Here is a 26,497-nt window from a genome sequence, read left to right as displayed (position 1 = left end):
AAATATTTGCTGTTATTTTAAAACAACGGCTGTTATATTGAAATAATGGAAGTTATTTACCGTTATATGGCGGCCATCCACTCAATTTCAACATTGTGTGAACAGATCCTTTCTGGGTTTTCAATCCACTCCTGGTTTTGGTTGCTATGAGGACCTGACATGAGGACCAAATACAGCCTGAAATATACATAGTGTGAACCCAGCATAAACCTGAACAGTTCCCTAAAAATATCTAATTTTGAAATTTTACAGAAAATTTGGAAATTTGCTGCTAATGTTTTAAGCTTCCTATTGTCTAAAAAAAATGAAATATAGTTTAATAAATGCCGCCAACATAAAGTAGACATGTTGCTAATGCTATTTAATATATAATTTATGTGGTATAACCACTTTCTGTACAAGCAGAAAAGTTTTAAAGTTGGAAAAATGCATTTTTTCACAATTTTTCACGCTATTTTGGGTTTTTTCATAAAGATTCGTTATAAGTATCGACCCCAATTTACAAGAAATGTGAAGTACAATATGTCACGAGAAAACAATCTCAGAATCAGCCGGATAGGTAAAAGCATCCCGAAGTTATTAATGAATAAAGTGACACTGGTCAAATTCATAAAATTTGCTCCGGTCCTTAAGGCCATTTCAGGCCCGGTCCTTAACCTCTTAAGGACCCATGACGTACCGGCACGTCATGGATCACTGTCACTTAAGGACCCATGACGTACCGGTACGTCAGCCCTTTAAACGGGCGCCGCGCGAAATCGCGCGGCGCTCCGGTAAAGATGGCTGCTGATTCTATCAGCAGCCATCTTCATGTGACACATAGGGGGCAATTTCCCTGCCCCCCGTGACGACGATCGCTGTGATTGGCAGATGACTTGTCATCTGCCAATCACAGCGATTTGCTGTATTTCCGGGACCGGACCCCGGCACAGAGCTGTGATTGGTGCTGTCCGAGACAGCACCAACCACAGCAGTGCCTGGGCATCACCTGCCCTTAGATCCGGCCCCCGATCGCCCGTGATTGGCCGGCTGCCGCCAGCCGGCCAATTACGGGCGATCCACACTACTACCCCCATCATCACCTTCTCTGCTTGCTAAGAATGTGCAGCAGAGAAGGTGATGATGGGGGTGGTGAGTCCTGTGCCCGGCGCCCGATGCGGTCCTGGAGTGTGCCGGGCGCCTCCTCCCCCCGTGCTGCCTCCTCCTCCGGTAACAGGGAGATGATCATCTATCTCCCTGTTACCGGAGGAGGAAGCAGCTTGGGGGGAGGAGGCACCCGGCACACTCCAGGACCGCATCGGGTGCTTCCTCCTTCCCCTGTGCTGCATGCCTCCCCCAATCCCCCTCCGCAACCCCCCCCCCCCCGGATACCTCCTCCTCCGGTGTCCTCTGCCAGCTCCCCCCTGTCCAGCTCCAGACTCCCCCCCCTCCCCCTGTCCAGCTCCAGACTCCCCCCCTCCCCCTGTCCAGCTCCAGACTCCCCCCCCCTCCCCCTGTCCAGCTCCAGACTCCCCCCCCCCCCCCCTGTCCCTGCCAGCCCCCCCCCTATCCTGCCCCCCCCCCTCCCCTGCCCCGCCCGCCCACCCCTGTCCTGCCAGCCCCCCCCCCCTGTCCAGCCAGCCCCCCCTGTCCTGCCAGCCCCCCTGTCCTGCCAGCCCCCCCTGTCCTGCCAGCACCCCCCCTGTCCTGCCAGCACCCCCCCTGTCCTGCCAGCACCCCCCCTGTCCTGCAAGCCCCCCCTGTCCTGCCAGCACCCCCCTGTCCTGCCAGCACCCCCCTGTCTTGCAAGCCCCCCCCTGTCCTGCAAGCCCCCCCTGTCCTGCCAGCACCCCCTCCTCTGTCCTGCCAGCCCCCCTTAGTCCTGCCACCCCCGCCGTACTGCCAGCCCCCCCTCCGTCCTGACACCCCCCTCCGTCCTGACACCACCCTCAGTCCTGCCAGCCCCCCCTCAGTCCTGCCAGCCCCCTCCATCCTTCCAGCCCCCTCCATCCTTCCAGCCCCCTCCATCCTTCCAGCCCCCCTCAGTCCTGCCACCCCCTTCCATACTGTCAGCCCCCCCTCCATCCTGCCACCCCCCTCCATCCTGCCAGCCCCCCCTCCATCCTGCCAGCCCCCCTCAGTCCTGCCAGCCCCATCCGTACTGTTAGCCCCCCTTCCGTCCTGCCACCCCCCCTCCGTCCTGCCAGCCCCCCCTCTGTCCTGCCAGCCCACCCCCCCTCCGTTCTGCCACCCCCACTCTCCTCCCACCCTCTCCTCTTACCCTCTCCCCTCCGTCCTGCCACCCTCCCCTCTTACCCTCTCTCCCCTGCCACCCTTTCCTCTTACCCTCTCTCCTCCGTCCTGCTGCCCCTTTTACCCTCTCCGCTGCCACCCTCCTGTCTTACCCTCTCTCCCCTGCCACCCTCTCCTCCTACCCTCTCTGCTCTCCCCTCCGTCCTGCCGCCCCTCTCCCCTCCCCTGCCACCCTGTCCTCTTACCCTCTCTGCTGCCACCCTCCCCTCTTACCCTCTCTCCCCTGCTGCCCCTCTCCTCTTACCCTCTCCCCTCTGTCCTGCCGCCCCTCTACTCTTACCCTCTCCCCTCTGTCCTGCCGCCCCTCTACTCTTACCCTCTCCCCTCTGTCCTGCCGCCCCTCCCCTGCCACCCTCTCCTCCTACCCTCTCCCCTCCCCTGCCACTCTCTCCTCTTACCCTCTCCGCTGCCACCCTCCCCTCTTACCCTCTCTCCCCTGCCACCCTCTCCTCCTACCCTCTCTGCTTTCACCTCCGTCCTGCCGCCCCTCTCCCCTCCCCTGCCACCCTCTCCTCTTACCCTTTTCGCTGCCACCCTCCCCTCTTAAAAATCACATGAATAAAATGTAAAAACAGTACATAAAACACTAACACTTACACGTGTAAAAGCATAACACTTACACACCCCTCTAAGGATGCCTTCACACACACTGGATCCGCAGGGGATTTCACGCTGCAGATTCGCAGCAAAATCCGCTGCGGATCCAGCGCCAGTGCATCACTGAGAATACATACACGCAGCAGGAATGACATCCCGCTGCGTGTATGTAAGTTAACCCCCCCGATGGCCGGAGCATACAGCACCTCCTCCCCGCTCTGGTTTGCTTCGGGGGTTCTCAGCAGGACATCCCGCTCAGCCAATCAGTGGCTGCGGCGGAGCTCACTGATTGGCTGCGCGGGATGAGCAGACGCCGGGAGCCCCGAAGCAAGCCGGAGCGGGGAGGAGGCAAAGTATGCTCCGGCCAGCGGGCGTTAACTTACATATAGGCAGAGGGATGTCAATCATAGGGATGCACTGACGCTGGATCTGCAGTGTGCGTATCCGGTGTGTGTGAAGGCATCCTAAAGAAAAAAAACAAAATGGCCACAGGTTGTTCTCGGCAGAGGAGGCATTTGCCTGGATTGCCTCCGATACTGAGACAACCAGTGAGGGAGAAGAGGAAGATCCCTCGTTCCCTCTTCCTTCCTCTTCTTCCTCATCGTCATCACCATTTAGTGATGACAAGCCCCCAAGGCGCTGCCCCAGGAAGCCCCACAAGCCCCCCCAAGTGACCCTACCCCGTACGAACCACAGATTCCTGAGTTCGTTGGGGTCACTTGTGGGGGGTTTCCTCTGTTTTGGCAGCACGGGGGCTCTGAGAGCCCTTCGTCCTCCATTCTGGCTAAATCCAGCTTCCAAAATCCAAATTGCGCTCCTTCCCTTTGGAGGCTTTCCGTGCGGTTACTTTGCACTTTGTGTCCCCATGTGGGGTACTCTTGTAATCAGGGGAAATTGCGCTATGTGATTAGGCGTTTATTTTTTTCTTTTAACCCCTTGTGAACATGAAAAATTCAAAGTTACACCAACGTTTTAGTGTAAAAAATTTAATTTTTCATTTTAACAGCACATTGTTCCACATTTGTGCCTGTCACCAGTGGGGTCCATATGCTCACTATACCCCTTGTTACATTCCTTGAGGGGTGTAGTTTCCATAATGGGGTCACTTGTGGGGGGTTTCCAATGTTTTGGCAGCACGGGCACTCTGCGAACCCGACATGGCCTTCGTCCTCCATTCCAGCCTCTAAATGCCGCTCTGTCCCTTTGGTGGTTTGCCCTGTGCCCACATGGCACATTATATCCACATGTGGGGTATTTTCGTACTCAGGGGAAATTACCCTACACGTTTTGTGTTAATTTTCTCTTTTAACCCCTTGTGGAAATGAAAAAATCAAGGCTAGACCAACATTTAGTGTAAAAAAAAATTAAATTTTTACACTAAATCATTGATCTAGTCTTTATTTTTTCATTTTCACAAGGGGATAAAAGATAAAAAAACATGAAATGTGTAGAACAATTTTCCCTGAGTACGGAAATATCCCACATGTGGACATAAAGCGCCATGTGGGTGTAGGGTAAGCCTCCAAAGGGAAGGAGCGCCATTTGGCTAGAATGGATGGTGAATGCCATGTCGCATTTATAAAGGCCCTGTGTTGCCAAGACATTGAAAACCCCCCAGAAGTGACCCCATTATGGAAACTACACCCCTCAAGGAATCTAATAAGGGGTGCAGTGAGAATATGGACCCCTCAATGACTGGCACATTTGTGCTGTGAAAATGAAAAAACGAAATTTTTCACTTTCACGTCACATTGTTCCACATTTGTGCCCGTCACCAGTGGGGTCCATATGCTCTTTGCACCCCTTATTATATTCCTTGAGGGGTGTAGTTTCAAGAATGGGGTCACTTGTGGGGGTTTACCACTGTCTTGGCAGCATAGGGTCTTTGTAAATGCGACATTGCCCTTGAAATCTATTCCAGCCAAATCCAGCCTCCAAAATCAAAATAGCGTTCCTTCCCTTCGGAGGCCCGTCTTGCGGCCGCATCGCGCTTTATGTGCAAATGTGGGGTATTTCCGTACTCGGGACAAACTGCTCTACACGTTTTGTGTTTTTTTCTCTTTTAAACCCTTGTGAAAATGAAAAATTCACGGCTAGGCCAATGTTTAAGTGTAAAAAATAAAATTTTTACACAACATCATTGATCTAGTTTTCAGGTTTCTCATTTGCACAAGGGGTTAAAAGAGAAGAAACAAAACAAAACACGTAGAGAAATTTCCCCCGAGTATGGAAATAGCCCACATGTGGACTTAAGGCGCTATGTAGCCGCAAGACGAGCCTCCGAAGGGAAGGAGCGCCATTTAGCTTTTTGGGGCTGGATTTGGGTAGAATGAATTTCGAGGGCCATGTTGCATTTAAAAACTCCCTGTGCTGCCAAGGCAGTAAAACCCCCCACAAGTGACCCCATTCTGGAAACTACACCCCTCAAGGAATGTAACAAGGGGTGTAGTGAGCATATGGACCCCACTGGTGACGGGCACAAATGTGGAACAATGTGGCGTGAAAATGAAATATTACTTTTTTTTACACTATAATGTTGGTCTAGCCTTGAATTTTTCATTTTTACAAGGGGTTAAAAGAGAAAAAAACACACAAAATGTGTAGAGCAATTTCCCCCGAGTCCGTAAATACCCCACATGTGGACATAAAGCGCCATGTGGGCGCAGGGCAAGCCTCCGAAGGGAAGGAGCGCCATTTGGATTTTGGAGGTTGGATTTGGCCAGAATGGATGATGAACACCATGTTGCATTTACAGAGCCATCGTGCTGCCAAAACAGTGGAAACCCCCCACAAGTGACCCCATTCTGGAAACTACACCCCTCAAGGAATCTAACAAGGGGTGCAGTGAGGATATGGACCCCTTTATGACGGCCACATTTGTGCCTTGAAAGTGAAAAAATGAAATTTTTCACTTTCACGTCACATTATTCCACATTTGTGCCCATCACCAGTGGGGTCCATATGCTCACTGCACCCCTTATTAGATTCCTTGAGGGGTGTAGTTTCCAGAATGGGGTCACTTGTGGGGGGTTTCCAGTGTTTTGGCAGCACGAGGGCTCTGTAAATGCGACATGACCCTTGAAATCCATTCCAGTGAAATTCAGCTTCCAAAGGCCAAATGGCGCTCCTTCCCTTGGGAGGCTCGTCCTGCGCCCGCTTGGCACTTTATGTCAATATGTGGGGTATTTCTGTACTCGGGAGAAACTGCGCTACATGTTTTATGCTTTTTTTTCCCTTTTATCCCTTTGTGGAAATGAAAAATTGAAGGCTAGAACAACATTTCAGTATAAAGAAATAATTTTTATTTTTTTACGCCATATTGTTCAGAAAATCTGTGAAGCACCTGTGGGGTCCAGATGCTCACCGCACCCCTTGTTACATTCCTTGAGGGGTGTAGTTTTCTAAATGGTGTCCCTTTAGGGGTGTTTTTTAGGTTTTGGCACCCCAGAGCCTCTGCCAACCTGAAGTGGTACGGTCATAAATGACCAAATATAACTGAGGTGTTCAAATTCACTAGGCGCACCCTTATATCTGAGGCTTGTGGTTGCGTCAAATAGCGCAATAGGGCCACATATGGGGTATTTCTATAAACTGCAGAAACGGGGCAATCAATATTGGGGTGCATTTCTCTGGTAATAGGTTTACAATTATGAAAGATATTGGATCACAAGAAAATCTCTGCACAGAAAATTAAAATTTTCAAATTTCTTACACACTTAGCTTTTATTTCTGTGACTCCCCTAAAGGGTTAAAAAACTTTCTGGATGTGCTTTTGCAGAGTTTGGGGGGTGCAGTTTCTGAAATGGGGTGCTTTGTGGGGCTTTCTAACATACAGGCCCCTCAAATACACTTTAAACCTGAACAGGTCCCTAAAAATATCTGATTTTGAAATTTTACTGAAAATTTGGAAATTTGCTGCTTATGTTTTACGCTTTCTATTGTCTAAAAAAAAAGAAATATAGTTTAATAAATGCGGCCACCATAAAGTAGACATGTTGCTAATGCTATTTAATATATCATTTATGTGGTATAACCATTTTCTGTATAAGCAGAAAAGTTTTAAAGTTGGAAAAAAGCATTTTTTCAAAATTTTTCACGTTATTTTGGTTTTTTTCATAAAGATTCGTTAAAAGTATCGACTTCAATGTACAAGAAATGTGAAGTACAATATGTCACGAGAAAACAATCTCAGAATCAGCCGGATAGGTAAAAGCATCCCGAAGTTATTAATGAATAAAGTGACACTGGTCAAATTCATAAAATTTGCTCCGGTCCTTAAGGCCATTTCAGGCCCGGTCCTTAAGGGGTTAAGGGGTTAAAGAGTCACTGTCGTATTTTTATTTTTTTTTGCAGAAATCAATAGTCCAGGCGATTTTAAGAAACTTTGTAATTGGGTTTATTAGCCAAATCTGCCATTATCTGCATGTAAAAAGCCTTTTCCCAGGTCCCCCCCCTCCTTCCTCTTTTTCATCCACTCTGAAAAATCTGAAAATTGTGACTTGTTGCAGGAGTCGTACCCTGTCTGCTCTAGGGAGAGGGGAGGGGGGAGGAGGAAGGAGGGAGTTAGCCGGCAGCAGAAAGCAGATAACAGAGGATTACAGGCACGGAGCTGGGTGACAGCTGTAATCTGAGCTCAGACAGGTCACTGGTGACTGTCACAGGAGATATCCCGTGAGGGATTTGTAGATTAACTCTTTGTTGTCCTGTTTTGGTCTTTTCTTTAGCTCTCTCCATAGGAGAACAATGAAGACAGGGGGGAGAGCTTCAAACTGCTTTTTCATGATAAAAATGCATTTTTCGGATAATAAACCCAATTACAAAGTTTCTTAAAATCGCCTGGACTATTGATTTCTGCAAAAAAAAAATTCACGACAGTGACACTTTAAGTAAAAGCAGTCCTGCCAGTTCTTTGTGGATCTCATTTTTATAGTGTTCACCGTGTAATAGAAATGATTTGTTAGCTATAATTTTCAGGTTCTTATGATTATATTGATACCAAATTTATATAATTTTACTTTGTGTTTTGTCACATTTCTATAATCGTAAGCAGGCACTGTGGTATTGTAGTGCATACATTTTAATAAATTTTTCTGCGGTACTCATTGTCTGCACTTTTCCGCTATACAATTAATACGGTTTTATTGCGGCTTTAGGTAACAACAGATGCACTGTGTATGTTAGTTGCTGCTACCTGTGCCACACACTTTGTGGTGGATCTGCTTGCCATTCCCATGGTCCTACTGGGAACTGACCTCTTTTACTGTTTTTTTCCGACTTGTTGTACGGATGATCTGGTGCCCAGCTGCGGTAGGTGAGTAAACAGGGATTTTACGCACCTACTCATTGGAATTAGGCTGTATTACACTAGGAAGCGCCTTTCTTTTGCTTTGTTTAAAAGGGGCATGGTTCAAATGCAACAAAAATGAATAGCTACACATTGTTGCAGCTATTTTGCAGTGAATATAAGCAAAAATACTCTTTTTTACCACAAAGGCAGAAAAATAAGAAAATCAAAGCACAAATGCAACGTAAATGCCATGTGAGATCACAGTCTAAGGGTACAAACCCACTTGATGTATTTGATGCGTGAATCAGTCTTAAAAATAAGCAGGCAAAACGCAGGTTGGCTTTATACAATTGTTCTGTGTTAAAATACGCAATTGCGTATTTTTGAAGCGTAAGGCTACATGCGTTTTTCGCACAGGTTGTTAACAACTGATGCTTTGCTAACAACAAGCTTCACGCTTCAAAAATACGCAATTGCGTATTTTAACGCAGAACAATTGTATAAAGCCAACCTGCGTTTTGCCTGCTTATTTTTAAGACTGATTCACGCAGCAAATACGTCAAGTGGGTTTGTACCCTTAGGAAGAATGAGGTGTGACTACAGCATGCTGCCTTGTGGGGAATGAAGCAGCAGATGCTACAACCTCACTGATTCAATAGTCTGCAGTAAAATGAAATGTTATGAAACAGCTTTGGGTGGGGAACTTGCAGGAGTGCTGAGGGAGGGAAGCAGGCAGGGTGGGAGGACTAAAATGCACAGCTAAGGGAAAGCAATGCATCCTGGGACTTATACTACTAAGCAACTGCTCATCCTGGAGTACAACCATGAAACACAAAGGTAAGAACCCCCAAAACAATTGGATTTTTGGTATTTTCAGAACAGGGGGCAGACAGGTAAGCAAAGCTATTTGTTTATTCAACATGCTTATGTTTACTCTTTTTAAGTGTGTATCAGAATTTGCGCCAGAAGAGGGTGCAATTTACTATGCCCCTTTTTATAAGGTCTTGCCTCTTTTCTAAAATGAGTGGGGAAAAACGTGGGGAATATATGTCTTTTTGGAAACTTGTGTACTAGTAACCTTGTGTACATGCTGTCAACCCCAATAATTATGTGTGTAAAATATTTTTCACAAATAAAGGGATGCGGCTTCTGCCAAAGGGATGCGGCTTCTGCAAAATAGTGTGGCTTAAAATGTGACACTTTACTAAAACTTGTCCACAAGTTTCTGGCACAAATTATGCCAACTAATAGCTGGTGCAAAATGTAAAAAACTACAGTCTACAAATCTGCCCAATTATTGTGTTGTGCCCAATACAAGGCTCTTGTGATTGATCTATTACCTAATGAATTAGTGCGCAACATTTTACTCTATTAAGACTGTAATCTCTGTAGATTTACAGTAAAAAAAAAGAAGGAAAAAAAGCTAGTGTGTGATATAAGGCTTGTATTCAGCATTACAGAAGTTAGTGGGAAGTAACCAGCTGAGGCGTTACATAAACCCACTAGATGAGGTATAATCAGTGCTTCTATTTTGAGGCTTATTTATGCACTTGAATCTGGAAGTACACTGTGTTCAGGAACTGCTTGACATAAAGTACAAAACCAAATAAATGCACTCAGCACTTAAACAATGTGACAAGCTTAATTTAGAAGGGGAATGTAGTACCTAGTGACAGCACCAAAAGGATGAGATGGAAGAAGAGAGAGTAACGCTATTCTTCTCATCTATCTAAGTGTATTCATAACATAGGAAAATGAATACTATCGACATTTTTATTGCTGAACACCATTATATTTGCAGGAAATGAATATTCTGGGGCACATTGCTGCACTGCTTCTTATTGTCTAGTGAGGATTCAGTATTTTATGAGCTATGTTCATTTATTATTAGTGAGGTACAATATGAAAACACGTAACTTGTCACCAGAGGAAGACCATCATGGTCCGCATGTCTACTGGATAACAAAGAGTTTCATAAGTTATAATTCATTGTCTTCATATACATGGCAAATCAGACTGTGAGCCTTAGCGTTCAAAATTTGCACATTGAAATCCGCAAAACTATCCATAATTGCAGATCCACATTTTAGTGACATCACCAAGCTCATTTTGCCTACCCATTTTTTTTTTTTTAAACCACACCTTTAGGCCATGTTTACATGTTGTAAGAGATCGGCCGTTCTGTGACCTGCTGGTTGATCTTTACTGCCACTGAATTCAAATGTGGGCGCATCGGGGCGTGCCCGCATCTGAATTTCCCACTGCTCGAAATATGTGTGAGCTGACAGGGTTCTCTGCGGTGGCTATTCACTGAATAGCGCCCACAGAAAACTGATATGTCAGTTTCTTGCGGCACCACTAGGGATCCCGGCCAAAGTCTATACTATGGGGGACATTTATTAAGTCGGGCGTCTTCTGCGCCGGACTTAAAAATGTCCCTGCAGATCCGACGGTATGGAGATTTATGTAGAGGTGGACTGCCTCTACATAAATCCCATGCGCGCCAGTGCGCGCGGCAGGAAACCTAGACCTCAGAGCTGGAGTAGGTTTCCTGCTTATTTCTACGCCAAAAGATTAATGAATGAAGCTGACCTTGAGTCCGCGCCCCCCTCCCTGCCCACTCCACACCCCCTCCCGGCCCCCCTGGCGTACCAGTTGGAAATGGGCCCTGATGCAAATACTTTATTCGCAAAACTACCATTTGCGAATAAATTTATTAGCATCGGGCCCATTTCCGACGCATTTTTCCGTTGATACATCTCACCCTATGTCTATACACTCCGGTCGGGATTTCATAGAAGGCCGAACTACGTAAGTTACATAATAATCACGGCCGTTGTTACAAATATGAAACAACGGCTGTGATTACTATGTAGCTAATGTAGTGTGAACATAGCCTTAATTTGCGCATCCTCAAAGTACAGAGTACAATATGGAGCACACTACAGATCATTTTTTTCTGGATTGTGGATAAAAATTTGCACATCACAAATTTCATCCTTAAAAACATACTGACGTGTGAATGTGACCTTATGGTGGCTGTAGACTTCCTCCCCCACCCTCTCACAGGTGGCACTAGCAGCACACACTGAAGGCTCTATGTGAAGAAAACGTCTATTAGCAGCAGTAAAGCTTAGGTCTCATTCACATGTCAGTATTTTTCATCAGTATTTGAGAATCAGCAAATAATCCTTTTCAACCCATTCATTTCTATGGTGCTATTCATACATCCTGTAAATTTGCAGATCTGGAATGATTTTTACAGATTACGAATAAAAAACAGCAAATCATGAATTACATCCTTGAAAATATACTTACTTGTGAAGTGGCCTTATGCTTAGATGCTGCAGGCTGCTGCTGATTTGCCCCTTCCTGTGTTCTGGCCTGGCCTCTCTATAACTAGAGACAGACATGAGACACCTAGTGGCCAATACTTTAGAGATGAATTTCTGTGGTAAGGAATAATTATTGGTAAACCAATTTTTTTTCACAAATATGTCAGGAATCACATAAGTTATCAAATAGAAGGAAGTGCTTAAAACAATATTGACCATTTTCAGACTACATCTTTTAGGGATGTTTTTTTCTTAGTCTTCAACTTCATAGGAATCAATATTGCCTTCATAAGGAGCCATGGATCTTTGTGGAGGAAATAACTGTGATATTATTCTGTTTTATCATTTTGATTTAGTGTACATTTACATGTACATGATCTGCTTCAGATTTGATACAGATATCAGTGCAACTGTCATTTAGTACCGTATTTTCCGGTGTATAAGACAACTTTTTAACCCTGAAAATTCTTCTTAGAAGTCGGGATATGGTTGCCTCATACGGTGGGGGGGCTAAAAAATGGCCGCATCTCCAGCGTATGGGGCGACCACCATAAAAACAAATAGTTAACTCACATGGGGCCGGTTCCCAGCATTGCGCACCTCCCGTAATGTTCCTGGCGCAGGCAGTGTGACGTACACTGCCTGCGCCGGAGACGGAGATTCCTGAACATCTCCCAGGCAGCCGAGCATCTCCGAGCATCAGAGGCGCTCGGCTGCCGGGAGAGCTTCAGGAGAATGAGAGAGGCAACGGAAGTTCCCGAAACCTCTCTCATTCTCCCGTAGCTCTCCCGGCAGCCGTGCGTCTCCAAGCCTCTCCAATGAGACGCTCAGGGGGAGGTTCGGGGATCTCCTTCTCCAGCGCAGGCAGTGTACGTCACACTGCCTGCACCAGGAATGGTACGGGGGGGGGGGGGGCAGGGCTGCGGTCAGGCAGGGGTTAACATTTTCCGGCGTATAAGGCGAACCCCTCACAATCTTCTTAAAAGTCAGGGATCGTCTTATATGCCAAGTCGCCTTATACGCCGGAAAATACGGTAATTTAGTTGTTCTATTCCATTTGGCAATTTCTGGAACCATTTCCTCAGTCATGTGATCTCATGGTAACCCCTTTCTTTTTCTGTACTCTCGAAGGGGTCACCATCTCTGCCAGAACGAACTTCCGATATAATCAAGCTGCAAAGCCTGTTCTATACAAGCTCTTTACAGAAGAAGCAAGGTGTGGATACAGCTGAGCTGTAAGGAGACAGATGACAGGAATAGTGCTAGTGAGTAGAGATGAGGGAATATGATTCGATCAAGATGGTATTCGATCGAATATTGCAATATTCGAAAGATTCGAATTCAATCGAGTAGTGTGGCGAATACGCAGGAAACATTTGAAAGCCCTCCCATCGCAGTTGGTGCTTTTTTAATCAAACCACCATGCAGGGATACTGTGAGGGATCCTGGGAGTACGCACCCATTGCAAGAACAGAGCCTACAATCATTGGATGGCTGAACCACATGACCTCAAATCTTTAATACTTGGTTCCCGCCTCTCGACCGCAGATGCGCTTTCAACCTAGCCAACGAAAGATCTTGGAACAGGGAGAGATAGGTTTTAGTAGCGTTTCGGTTAGGCAGGCTTTCTTCAGACTCCAAAAGTCCTTTTTAGGGATAAGATCCAGCGAAAAAGTCATCTCTGAATGCAAAGCACTTCTCGGTGCTAATAAATAGATGATAACAGCAGCAGCTGTATTCATTCCAGTACCCTGTGTGTACAAGTGACATATAGTGTCCCTGGTATAGTCCACTAAGGGCACGTTATACATACTGTTCCAGTAGCTCACTAAGGGCACGTTATACATACTGTTCCAGTAGCCCACTAAGGGCACCTGATATATACTGTTCCAGTAGCCCAGAAAAAGGCATACAAAATGTTCTAGGCGCCCAGTAAAAGGCACATGATACATACTTTTCCAGAAGCCCAGTAAGGGCACGTTATACATACTGCAAATATTTCACTACTTGCTTGAATATTTCACTACTCGCTCATATCTACTGTTGAGTGTACATTATGTGAGCATAAAAATTGTGGAAGTGTTTCTTTAATATGGTGGAAACTGTCCTGTATTATAAATTATTATTATTAAAAGTCTTGGAGTTTTACTTTAAATGTGTGGTTCGTCTTTTACTTCTGTCACCTTGACTCTAAGTAGGTCTTCTCACAGAGCTCTGGGCCTTGGAGACAGACTGGCTTATTTTTTTCCTTGGCGTTCATTTGCCAGCATGCTGGTATGAAGGATGGTTCTGTATCAGCCTTAGCTTAACTATATTTCTTCTGCGAGACACTTCCCAGCTTCTCTCATTTATATTCCATTATCACCTCCGTCATTTATCTGACTATACACACTTTTAACAAATGTTTTGTTTTTTCTTAAATTAGAGAGGTGTGGAGCGTGCACAAAATACACTATATGAAGCATATTCTTCTGTACATTTAACAAAATTGCCATGATATGGTTAATCATTTTAATTTTATATAACGTGATGTCATCATTTCTTACTACTTTTCTACTTTTTATTATGTCTGATAAAAGATGCTCCATTTTATTCTGTCAATCACTGTGCCTTAGAAACCTTCTCTTTTAAAATCAGCTTCTTATTTTGTAGTAAATTGGTCGTTCCATATTTTGTGTGTTTTGACACAGGAAAACAGTGCAGGAATAGATATATTAGAGATTCTGGAATTAGAAATACAGAACCAAGGAGATATATTATTTATTTGCTACTGCTAGATAGCACCAACATTTTTCAGCCCTGTGCAGAAATTATCATGACACAAGCCTTTTATTCTTGGTAGAGCTCATAAACTTAAAGAAGTCCTTTGAAAAAAAAAAATCTCAGGCAGGAATGCAGGGAGCTGCAGGAACATAATAAAGAAAGCCGCCCCGTGCCCCTGTATTGCTGGTCTCTCTACTCTCTAACAGCTGCGGATGTAATTTTTATTTGGCTACCTGGTGTGTCACATCCCTGCCTCCTGCTGCTGCACCCCTCCCCCCCCCCACTGCTGTTCCCCAACCCCGCTGATGGATTGGCCGCTCAGCCAGTCAGTGATTGCAGTACATTGGTGTTCCTCCCCAGTCACTGATTGGCTGAGCGGTCAATCCATCAGCCAGGTATGTGACTTTGCAGCTACAGGAGGCCGTCAGCTGTCCGAGACTGGTATGGCAGCGCTGCAGTGGCATAGGAATGATTAACAATCTTGTCCCTCCACCCCCCTGGCAGCCTGTGATTTTTTATTTTTGTGGGACTTCTTTAATTTCCTATTTCAGACACAAAAACACTAGATACAACTTAGCACGGAGATAACACTTAATGGGGAAATGTCTATGAGGCTTCAATGTTGGAATTAGCGAGCAGCCAGAGAGTGGCCCGACCACATCACTCTCTCCCTGGCTATATCTCCTGATATCTCTGCAGTGAGACCTACTGTGATCAATAACTATTGACTTGCCTGATGACATGTTAAAAGTTATTTTTTATGACGGGTACTTTTTAATCAGCACACCGCCCGTAATCATAGAAAAGAGACTTGGTCAGGCTCGCTTCACCCTCCGGAAATCCACTGCTCCGGTATTGGACGTCAAAAATAAAAATAAAAAACAGAGAAAATGGGGAGTGAACTCATATCTTAGCCCAACCTTACTCATAAATCAGTGTAGCAATGTATCATAGTTTGTACTCACTTAGCGGAGGGGAGAGTTCCCGTCTACGGTCTCCCCCCCGTTGCCAGGATTACTCATTACACTTGCAGGAGAAGCAGTTTTCTTACTCAGCTGTTACTGCTGTTATCCGCCCGGATCCTTGATGATGAGACCTCACTCTGTGTGGCTCACTTGGAAATCACTGCCTTTTCTTTTCTTGGAACGTCAGTAAGACTATACTTAGACTATGTACTAGTATTGGAAGACTTGAGATTTTTTAATAAAGTAAATTACACATATCTTGAACTTTCTGGCACCATTTAATATGAAAAAAAAAAAAAATGTTGGTGAACAACCCCTTTAAGTAAACACCCACAAATGATGTATTCTTCTTGAGAAATCCATGGAGTTGCCCATGTGCCAACCTCAGAAATCAATGCGTATATTTTAACTATAATTTACATCTGCTATTAAGTGTACAGTGTATTACATTTGCTGCTTAAGACAGCCATGACCCCTTCATGCCAAGACATGCTCCTGCTGGACCAATCTTTTGTCTACCTGGCGAGCTCAGCTTCAAGCTAGTGTAGATTTCAACTAAAATTCATGCCTGTTAGTTTTCTATTCTGATAGGAGAGATGGGGTTATCACTAGTTTACAAAAACTTCTTCCTTACATAAATATTATTAATAAAGCCCTGGTTCAGAATGCTCTTGACTAGAGATGAGCGAAGCAGCTGAAAATTAGTTTCACAAAATTGTGAATTTTGGGTCAGATTTGTAATTAACCCCTTCCCTCCTGGGCATATTTTCGTTTTTGCGTTTTCGTTTTTTCCTCCTTGGGTTTAAAAGGCCATAGCACTTGCATTTTTCACCAACAGACCCACATAAGCCCTTATTTTTTGTGCAACTTATTGTACTTTGCAATGGCAGACTTAATTTTTGCATAAAATATATTGCGAAACCAGAAAAAAAATATATGCACAGTGAAATTGAAAATAAAACGCAATATTTTTTATTTGGGGTGGTTTTGTGTTTACGCCATGCGCCATATGGTAAAACTGACTTGTTATACATGTTCCTTAGGTTGTTACGATTACAATGTTATGTAACATGTATACCTTTTATATTATTTGATGGCTTATAAAACATCAAAACCTTTCAAAAAAACTAAATGTTTTATAAAATCGCTCTATTCCCAGGCTTATAACGCTTTTATCCTTTGGTCTATGGGGCTGTGTGAGGAGTAATTTTTTGCGCCATGATGTGTAATTTCTATCGGTACCTTACTTGCCTATATGCAACTTTTTGATAGTTTTTATCACAATTTTTAAGAATTTGATGCAACCAAAAATGCGCAATTTCGCATTTTGGGATTTTTTTGTGCTTACGCCGTTTACCGTGCGAGATCAGAAATGTGATAATTTGATATTTCGGGCGATTACGCGTTTATTTATTTATTTTTATTTATATACTACCAGTATGTCACGGAGGCTGGCGGGCCACGGAATTCCACCAGTTTTACTCCATGTGGATGTAGCCTTACAGTGTCAAAAATTAAAAATTGACAATTTAAAAAAAAATGTCACTCAGCCAGCCAATCATAGAATTTCTGCTGTGGACAGATGTGGACATTGGCAGCGGCATAAAATCGGAAAGCTTTCTAATAACACATTTCACACGTTCCCATTCCCCTTCAAGTACCTTTTCACCTCCCTGTGTCTGGCAACCTTTGCCTCCTCAGTCAATTTAAGTGGCAAGTTTATTTCAATTTCAGTTAATTCAATTTAATTTTATTTATTTCAATTTGAATTAAATTAGAAGTAAAATTTTATTTTTTTATTCAATTTTAATTTAATTTGAACTTTAATTTTATTTGTTATGAACGTCCATTGCAAAATTGCCAAGCTCTTAAAAAAACAACCTAAAAAAGGGCACACCACTCTGGACTCCTAGGTTAAATTGGGGCCAGTATTCAGGTAGCTCTTCATGTGCCTCCAGCACCTTGTCCTGTTATGATGATGTAACACATCCTATACCTGTGGTAATAAACCTTTTTACACGTTCCAATCACCCTTCAAATACCCTGTTACTTCCCTTTGCCTAATAGCGTCTGGCCTTTTTAAGGGTTTGGCCAGTGGCAGCGGAAGAGGTAGCAGTCAAGGGTGGAACATAACATAACACATCGCGGTAGTGGCCATCCTAACTGTCTTGGATGAAGGTTGCAACTCTCATAATGACCCAGTGGTGAGGTGAATACTAGCCAGTCTGGTATTGCGGAAAAGATTCTTCAAAGTTCCAGCTCCATGGCAGTCAGTAGTCAATCACGGAGCCAGCAATCATCAGAGGGGCCTTAACCCCTTAGCGACCCATGACGTATCTGATACGTCATGGTGCCGCTCGGGGTGTTCAGAGCGGGGTCCCGCCGGGACCCCGCTCTGAACGGCGCTGATCCCGGCTGACACGTGCAGCCGGGCAGTGCCTCTATTAGCTGGCGCGGGTCCCGTTGCTGCGCCGGCTAATTAAGCCTCTAAGTGCAGCTGTCAAACCTGACAGCTGCACTTAAAAGGCTTCAGACCTCACGTCCCTGGTGTCTAGTGGGACGGATCTCCCCCCCGCGATGTGATCGCGGGGGGGAGATCCGTTCTTCTGCCCGTGCCGGGCCTCAGCGTCGGAATGATGCTGATCCCGGCTCGGCAATAGATTGCTATGGCCTGCAGCAGGCCATAGTAATCTATGACCGATCTTATCGATCTTTGCTGTGTATATACACAGCATTGATCTCTATGAGAGATCAGTGCTGTCTATATACAAGTCCCCCAGGGGGGCTTCTAGTTACAGTAAAAAAAAAAGTAAAAAAGTGTTTTTATTAATAAAAAATCCCCTCCCCTAATAAAAGTCCAAATCACCCCCCTTTTCCCATTTTATAAATATAAATTAATAAATAAATAAATAAACATATTTAGTATCGCCGCGCGCGTAATCGCCCGAACTATTAATTAATCACATTCCTGATCTCGCACGGTAAACGGCGTCAGCGCAAAAAATTCCAAAGTGCAAAATTGCGCATTTTTGGTCGCATCAAATCCAGAAAAAATGTAATAAAAAACGATCAAAAAGTCGTATATGCGCAATCAAGGTACCGATAGAAAGAACACATCATGGCGCAAAAACTGACACCTCACACAGCCCCATAGACCAAAGGATAAAAGCGTTATAAGCCTGGGAATGGAGCGATTTTAAGGAATGTATATTTGTTATTTGGTTTGAATTTTTTACAGGCCATCCGATACAATATAAGTTATACATGTTATATATCATAGTAATCGTAACGACTTGAGGAACATGCATAACAAGTCAGTTTTACCATAGGACGGACGGCGTAAATGCAAAACTCCCCGAAATCAAAACAAATTCGTTTTTTTTTTTCAATTTGACAGCGCAAATGATTTTTTTCCGGTTTCGCAGCATATGTTATGGAAAAATAATGCCTGTCATTGCAAAGTACAATTGGTTTCGCAAAAAATAAGCGCTAATATACGTCTCTAGGTGAAAAAATGCAAGCGCTATGGACTTTTAAACTTAAAATGGAATAAGCAAAAGCGCAAAAACGAAAATAGGATTTGACCTTAAGGGGTTAACGGAGCAGTGCCATGAACAATCCCAAAAATCCATGCCAAGGGCAGGATGTTTCCTCTGCCCCATCTCCTGTCATGTCTTGGAGGCAAGTCAGCTTTGAAAGATCATAAGCAAGAGAGCTTCCGTTAAGCCTTGCACTCCCCCCAGACTCTCAAAAGCTGTAATCTGAAGATTTTTTTTGGAGGAATGTCAAGACAGTCAGTGATGGGAAGACAGCATTGAGACTCCAGTTTTTTCAGTTTTTTTTTAGGCCACAAAAAGAGCAAGGGAGGGTCAGCCTATGACAAAAGTACGGGATTGCACCGCATGCCACTGGAAGAAAAGAGCTTACGAGAGGATAACTTTGTTCTGGACTATGATGATGATGCAGCAGACACTACATGAGATCTCAGTCCCCAGATGTCATCACCATCTTGAGGGGATGAAGATGTATTTGTTTCACTGCGCAAGTGTCAGGCCCCAACCACAGCTCGTTATTCCAGAGGCAAAAGGGGGAGGAGTACAGCGTCAGTTAGTTTATTATATGCACCATATGTGATGATAAAGTGGGTCAGGTCTGGATTCAAACCTAGGTACAACTTCTATGCATCAGCAATATATAAAATTTTCCCCACAGTATATATAAATGTATTGAAATTCAATACAGAAACCACTTCCAAAATCTATTAATACCAGGATTGTATCTATAACAAGGAGACATCCTTTATAGCTAGAGGGACAAAGGTTTCTTCACCAACAATCAAGGGAATTTTTTAATTTAGGAACAGTAAGACTATTTAACCCTCTGCCAGAGAAAATTGCCATGGCGAGTTAAATACAAAACTTTAAAAGAGGCCTGGATATCTTTCTGGAATAAAACAATATTACAAGTCATGGTTACTAAATTACTGGAGAATGGTTGTCAATACAGGGACTTATTCTGATTGCTGATTTGGTGTTTGGAAGGAATTGTTCCTCCTTAGGTGAAGAAAATTGCATTCAAACTTAGAGTATTTTTTTTTTCTCTGGATCAATATAGCAGGATAACAGGCTGAACTGGGTGAACATGTCTCTTTAATGCATCACAATCTGCAGTATGTTTAAGCATATTTGTTTCTTATGTTTTTCATGAGGATATTAAAAATCTTTTTGGCGCAAAATGTTGTAAGGGTCATCATACCCTGAGCACATAATATTTTGAATGATACATTGCTGTATATTTTGTTTAAATCATTGTCTTGTTTGACTCAAGTAATGTCCAAAAGTTCATTCAACTTTTTCCAAATATCCGTTGAAATTCTACATCAGATACTTCCTGCTGCCTTCAAGTAATTGAATTTTACTAGAGGGTTTGGAAACTTAAACAATTCCATTAAATTACATTACACTCTGCAGGATGTACAGTACTCCAGCAATGAAGGACTGCTGCGTCAGTTCTGAAGAAGTTTAGTAATTGCTGTACTGTATTTTTCTTAAAATATTTTGTAGCCTATGCAAGCCATAGAATCTGTAAGATCATTTAATAAGATGTATACAGTCAATAGGTACAGTCATGTTCTTGTAATAGTAAATTACAGAAGTCGATATAATAACGATTACTGGAATGAAAAGATTTTCAATGAATGCCTATGCTGGTAAAATTGAGGCTATGGGATACTCTGGTCCTCATCAGGAGCCAAATGCAAGCAAATTTTGAGTTGAGGTCCTAAAGATTGCATACTTTAGAGCAGCCTAGGTATATAGCTGGCACTGGTGTATATAGTAATAACATCATAGACCAAGCAGAACTGAGATCCAGGAGATCAGACACAGTTTATAGCTGGCCCTGGTGTATATAGTAATAACATCATAGACCAAGCAGAACCGAGATCCAGGAGATGAGACACAAAGTACTGTAAACAACTGTATGCTAATTTATGCAGCTTTATTATTGCAACCAATGTGGGTATGAAACATAAGATATGACTACTGTTTATATCGTGGATGTCAGATTAATGATATGTTAGTGTTTTTACACTTGTTTATATTGGATTTCTTTCTATATAGAATGTGTGTTTTTAAAAGACATTATTTATTAGCTACCACTTGTGTGGAGATTGACCCATGTGGAGGAGGGGGAAGGGTGTGTCTCTAACACTGGTGGCTATTTAGTTTACATTGTGGTTTTGATGTATTAGCCATGACTAAGGGTGCTTAAAGCATCTGAAATGTGTTGGCACACGTTTTCTGGGTGTAGTATGGTGGTGTGTGCCCTGTAGAATGGATATGAATACATTTTATTGAATTATCGTTTTCTGTAAGCTGGACTTTCTGTTCATTTATTCAAGTTTCCTGCACCTGTTGGAGTGTGAGCTCGTGCTAGCAGTGCAATGTTTCAGGGTAAGCTAGCATTTTTTTTTTTTTTCATTGTCAGAAATCACTACCCCTGAATCTTTCTCTTCTGAAGTCTTTGCCAACACAGTTATGCTAATGTGATACTCGGATAGAGGATTCCTCCTCCCCAAGTGCATTATTTTACATCTGGAAACATTGAACTTCAATTTAAACCTCATTAGTCAACAAATTAGAGGAGAACAAGAGATCTGTAAATCTACACTCAGCTTCTACTTTAATACAATGCACTTTTATATTCAGACTATATATATATATATATATATATATATATATATATATATATATATATATACACACACACACATATATACAGAAAAACATATTGTACATGCCAAATGCTCTTTCAAATACTATGCTATGATTTCTAATTTGAATCCTATCCCTTTTACTGCAGATCCTGTTTGTACTGTAATATTTAAGTCCTTTTTTTTCTTGTTGTCCCTCTGTCCCCCCCTCTCGGTGGTATGAGTGGTTGGGTTGGTTTAGGGTGGGTTGTAGGGAAGAGGTGGGGATAAACTGCTATATGTATATAAAAATATATATACACTCACCGGCCACTTTATTAGGTACACCTCTCCAACTGCACGTTACCACTTAATTTCTAATCAGCCAATCACATGGCGGCAACTCAGTGCATTTAGGCATGTAGACATGGTCAAGACAATCTCCTGCAGTTCAAACCGAGCATCAGTATGGGGAAGAAAGGTGATTTGAGTGCCTTTGAACGTGGCATGGTTGTTGGTGCCAGAAGGGCTGGTCTGAGTATTTCAGAAACTGCTGATCTACTGGGATTTTCACGCACAACCATCTCTAGGGTTTACAGAGAATGGTCCGAAAAAGAAAAAACATTCAGTGAGCGGCAGTTCTGTGGGTGTAAATGCCTTGTTGATGCCAGCGGTCAGAGGAGAATGGTTCCAGCTGATAGAAAGGCAACAGTTACTCAAATAGCCAACCGTTACAACCAAGGTAGGCAGAAGAGCATCTCTGAACGCACAGTACCTCCAACTTTGAGGCAGATGGGCTACAGCAGCAGAAGACCACACCGGGTGCCACTCCTTTCAGCTAAGAACAGGAAACTGAGGCTACAATTTGCACAAGCTCATGAAATTGGACAGTAGAAGATTGGAAAAACGTTGCCTGGTCTGACGAGTCTCCATTTCTGCTGCAACATTCGGATGGTAGGGTCAGAATTTGGAGTCAACAACATGAAAGCATGGATCCATCCTGCCTTGTATCAACGGTTCAGGCTGGTGGTGGTGGTGTCATGGTGTGGGGAATATTTTCTTGGCACTCTTTGGGCCCCTTGGTACCAATTGAGCATCGTTGCAACACCACAGCCTACCTGAGTATTGTTGCTGACCATGTCCATCCCTTTATGACCACAATGTACCCAACATCTGATCTCTACTTTCAGCAGGATAATGCGCCATGTCATAAAGCTAGAATCATCTCAGACTGGTTTCTTGAACATGACAATGAGTTCACTGTACTCAAATGGCCTCCACAGTCACCAGATCTCAATCCAATAGAGCATCTTTGGGATGTGGTGGAACGGGAGATTCACATCATGGATGTGCAGCGGACAAATCTGCGGCAACTGTGTGATGCCATCATGTCAATATGGAACAAAATCTCTGAGGAATGCTTCCAGCACCTTGTTGTATCTATGCCATGAAGAATTGAGGCAGTTCTGAAGGCAAAAGGGGGTCCAACCCGTTACTAGCATGGTGTACCTAATAAAATAAATATATATATATTGTGGACATGTCACTGGTAAAGTGCTCGAGGGGATGTACATCTCACCCAGGTTAATACATAGCGTGAGATGGTGAGTCCAGGAGGCATCTGTGCTCAGCAGTGTTATGCTGCTGAGCTATTATTTATTATTGCCGGGCCTGGACTTACATGGAATGGCAGGTAGGTTTTGGTAGTGGGACTTGCCATTCCCTTCCCCCCGATCCAGGTCAGGTTTTGGGGTCAGGTGTTTCTGACCCTAATCAGCCTGACAAGGTAAAAGCCCTGCAGAGGATCCAGTGTTTGCTCTCAGCCAGGAGTGATCAGCCTGGGTGTCTGTTTGGGAGCAACCTGTGAACATAGCCTCTGCTGGAGCTAATACACACCTTGCGGTATTCAGGTGAAAGACGTCCTGTTTTCAAGTGTTAGATAGGTGAAGAAACCTGTTAGTAAGTGCCTAGACGGGCAAGACCTTTTTTGGTTTGTTTTATTCTTAAAGCACGGTGCTGCTGTGTTTTGTTTGCTGGACTGTTTATGCTGCAAATAAACGCCAAGCTGTTATTTTACAAGTCCAAGTCTGCTGTGAACTGTGTCCAAACACACCATCCCCCGGGAAGATCCCTACAATATATATATATATATATATATATATATATATATATATATATACATACTTACATACATACATTTTGTAAATTGTAAGATCTATTCTGGAATAATAAAAGGACATTTTTTAAATTGAAATATTTTTAGTCCTCAATTTCTCTTTGAAAAGGTTATTAATAGTAAAGTTTTATTTTTTCATTTATATACTAAGTAAGCCTTTTTAAAATGGGGATTCCCCTGAAATCAATGTATTACTGTAACTGAGACAATACTATGAATACACAAAGAACCTATGGACAGTATTATTGTTTTAAGAAAGAAGTAACCAAGTTTTTATAATTTCCAACCCCTTTAACCTCTTAATGATCCACAATGTTTATTTTAGTAACGGGGCTGCTAAAGGTGTTCAGAGGTGACTTGGGACTTGAGTCCATGCCAAACATGGTGAGAACTCCCTCACGACTGACAGCAGCATTTCTCATTGGTGGTTTGCTGTTGCTGTGGTTCAGATAGGCTTCCTGCAACATGATTGTGGGAAGCTTATTTACTGTCAGGGTCGCCCTAGCCCTCTGCTAGGCCTCCTGTGACTGCCTGACTCTGCAATTGATATAGCCTGTCTACTGTAGGCAGGTGCTGAGTGCTGAGCTAAAGAATCAATGAAGTATAGATACCACATTGATGCTTTTTAAACTATAAACAAAGCCATCCCATAATAAAAATGCCCTCCTAAAATAAGTTACACCAGCTACTCTACCCTCTAGTCTAAAGTAAGGCACCCTTTCCCCCCCCCAAAAAAAAAAATAAGACACCCTCTACTTAAAACTAGGGCACTCCCTGAAAATAAGGCGCTACCCCTAAAAGTAAGGCCACCCCCCAGAAAGTAAGGCCACCCCCGCCACCCGAGACTCACCTAATCCCCTCGTGGACCTCCGGGGCAGGCATCACAGGCAGCCTGGTACATGGCCCCCATGTCCGCCACACATCCCGACGCATGCTGCAGCCACCATACATCATCGCCCCGCATGTCACGCCGCTGAACCGCCACTGACCCACCTCATGCCGCTGACCTGCCTCAGAACCCGCCACTGACCCGCCACAGGACCTGCGTCATGCCGCTGACCTGGTCTTTCGGTGAGTATTCCGTGAAGGTCGGGGGGGGGGGGGGAAGAGATAAGACATTCCCCGAAAATGAGACGTAGTACCTTTTTCGGGGGGGGGGGGAGATATAAGGCACCGTCTTATTTATATATTTACATATATGTATTTATATATGTTTGGAATCACTATGGGGGACATTTGTCAAATTAATTGCGCCTGTTTTTAGTCTAATATATCTAGTTTGCGCTCAAAATAAATCTAATATGAAGTTATGAAGCTTTTTTAGACATGACTATCCAAATTAGATGCGACTTTCTGAATAAGATTTTTTGTTGTTAATTAGATCGAAAGTGCCCCAGAATTCTTTTTTAGCTAAATTTATTAACTGCTCAATTTTTTAAAAAGTCGCATTTATTGGCGCATCTCTACGTCTGCTCCGAACCAGGTGAATTTATTAGACTAATTAAAAGACCACTATTTTTAAGACACATTTACTATGCTATTAGACAATTTACATAAATTTGACTAAACACATTAGATTGGAAATTATGCCAAAACATCTTTGACAAAATCGTGTTTTTAGATTTGTTAGTAAATATCCCCCTATGTGTAGAAATGTCTTATCTAATAAAAATAATATGTTATTAAAATGTATTGTGAACCACCTACAGAAATGTGATTTATTTCGTTTTGGCTGATTTTTTATTTATTGCTGTAGCTTTAGGAGAATAAGTTGATATATAATTGTGGTCAGGTTATATCAGAATATCAGTGTGCAATTGTCTTTTCTCTTCTTTATTCGATTATTGCTCTTACATTCTTCTCACTCTTCATAAATTGTTTCAATATGTTTCTGTGGGAAAATGGATGTTTTTTTCACCAAAAGTCTGCCTCAGGGCTTTTACCTTTCCTCTCTGAAGAGCATGAAGTTCTTTGAGGAGATGAATTTGAGAGGATGTAATAGAAGTGAAGGGACACTTGGTCTCTGAGAATCAAGCTGAACTTTTTTAAACAATCTAATCATTTCCAAGGTGCCCTTCTTGTATACAGTTTAGTATTGAATAACGTTTTCCATCTAAGTTTCTCTCCTTATTAACTGCCTAAAGGATAAGAGAGGTTTTCACACTGGCTAGTGCTGGGATGCGACATATACCATATATATCCAAACAGTAAACATTTTTATGATGTGGACATGCCATATAAGTTTTATTAACTCATACCCAGAAAACATAAGAATAGATTCATAGAATGGTTGTAAGTAAGATGGACATAAGAAAAGGCATATATTCACCTCAAATGCTCTGAGGCAAATCTTTAAATATGCAGGGGTGAAAGCTTACTCACTTGGCAAAAATTAGGATTCATGCTTTTAGACACATAGGAAGTCTATAGAGTCTAAGACATTGTCTATGTAGCCAGTGACTGCTTGTCTTTAACCCCCTTAAATGCACAGCGCTTGTGGTGTTTAAGGTAGTCAGTGAAAGGACAAGCACCTGTCACTGACTGATCGGGACCCCCACAGCATGCCTGCGGGGGTCCCAATCACTTGTACTAACAGGCAGGGGTAAGCCACTTACTGTACCTCCCTCCTGACAAATCTTCGATCTGTGCATAGACTCTGCTCTTAGGCAGACTCTATGCACAGATCGCCGATAATACAGATGAATGCTATAGCATTCATCAGTAGAGATAAGCGAGTAGTGAAATATTCAACTTTCGAGAATTCGAATCGAGTATGCACCGAGATTCGAATACTCAATCCCATTATAGTCTATGGGAAAAAATGCTTGGCACTTGGAAATCCAAATTCGACCACTTGGAGGTCACCAAGTCCCCCATGAAACCTCCCTA

Source organism: Dendropsophus ebraccatus, chromosome 7, assembly GCF_027789765.1.
Source record: "Dendropsophus ebraccatus isolate aDenEbr1 chromosome 7, aDenEbr1.pat, whole genome shotgun sequence".
NCBI lineage: Eukaryota > Metazoa > Chordata > Amphibia > Anura > Hylidae > Dendropsophus > Dendropsophus ebraccatus.
The sequence above is the reverse complement of the archived record's forward strand: the minus strand, read 5'-3'. Positions refer to the sequence as shown.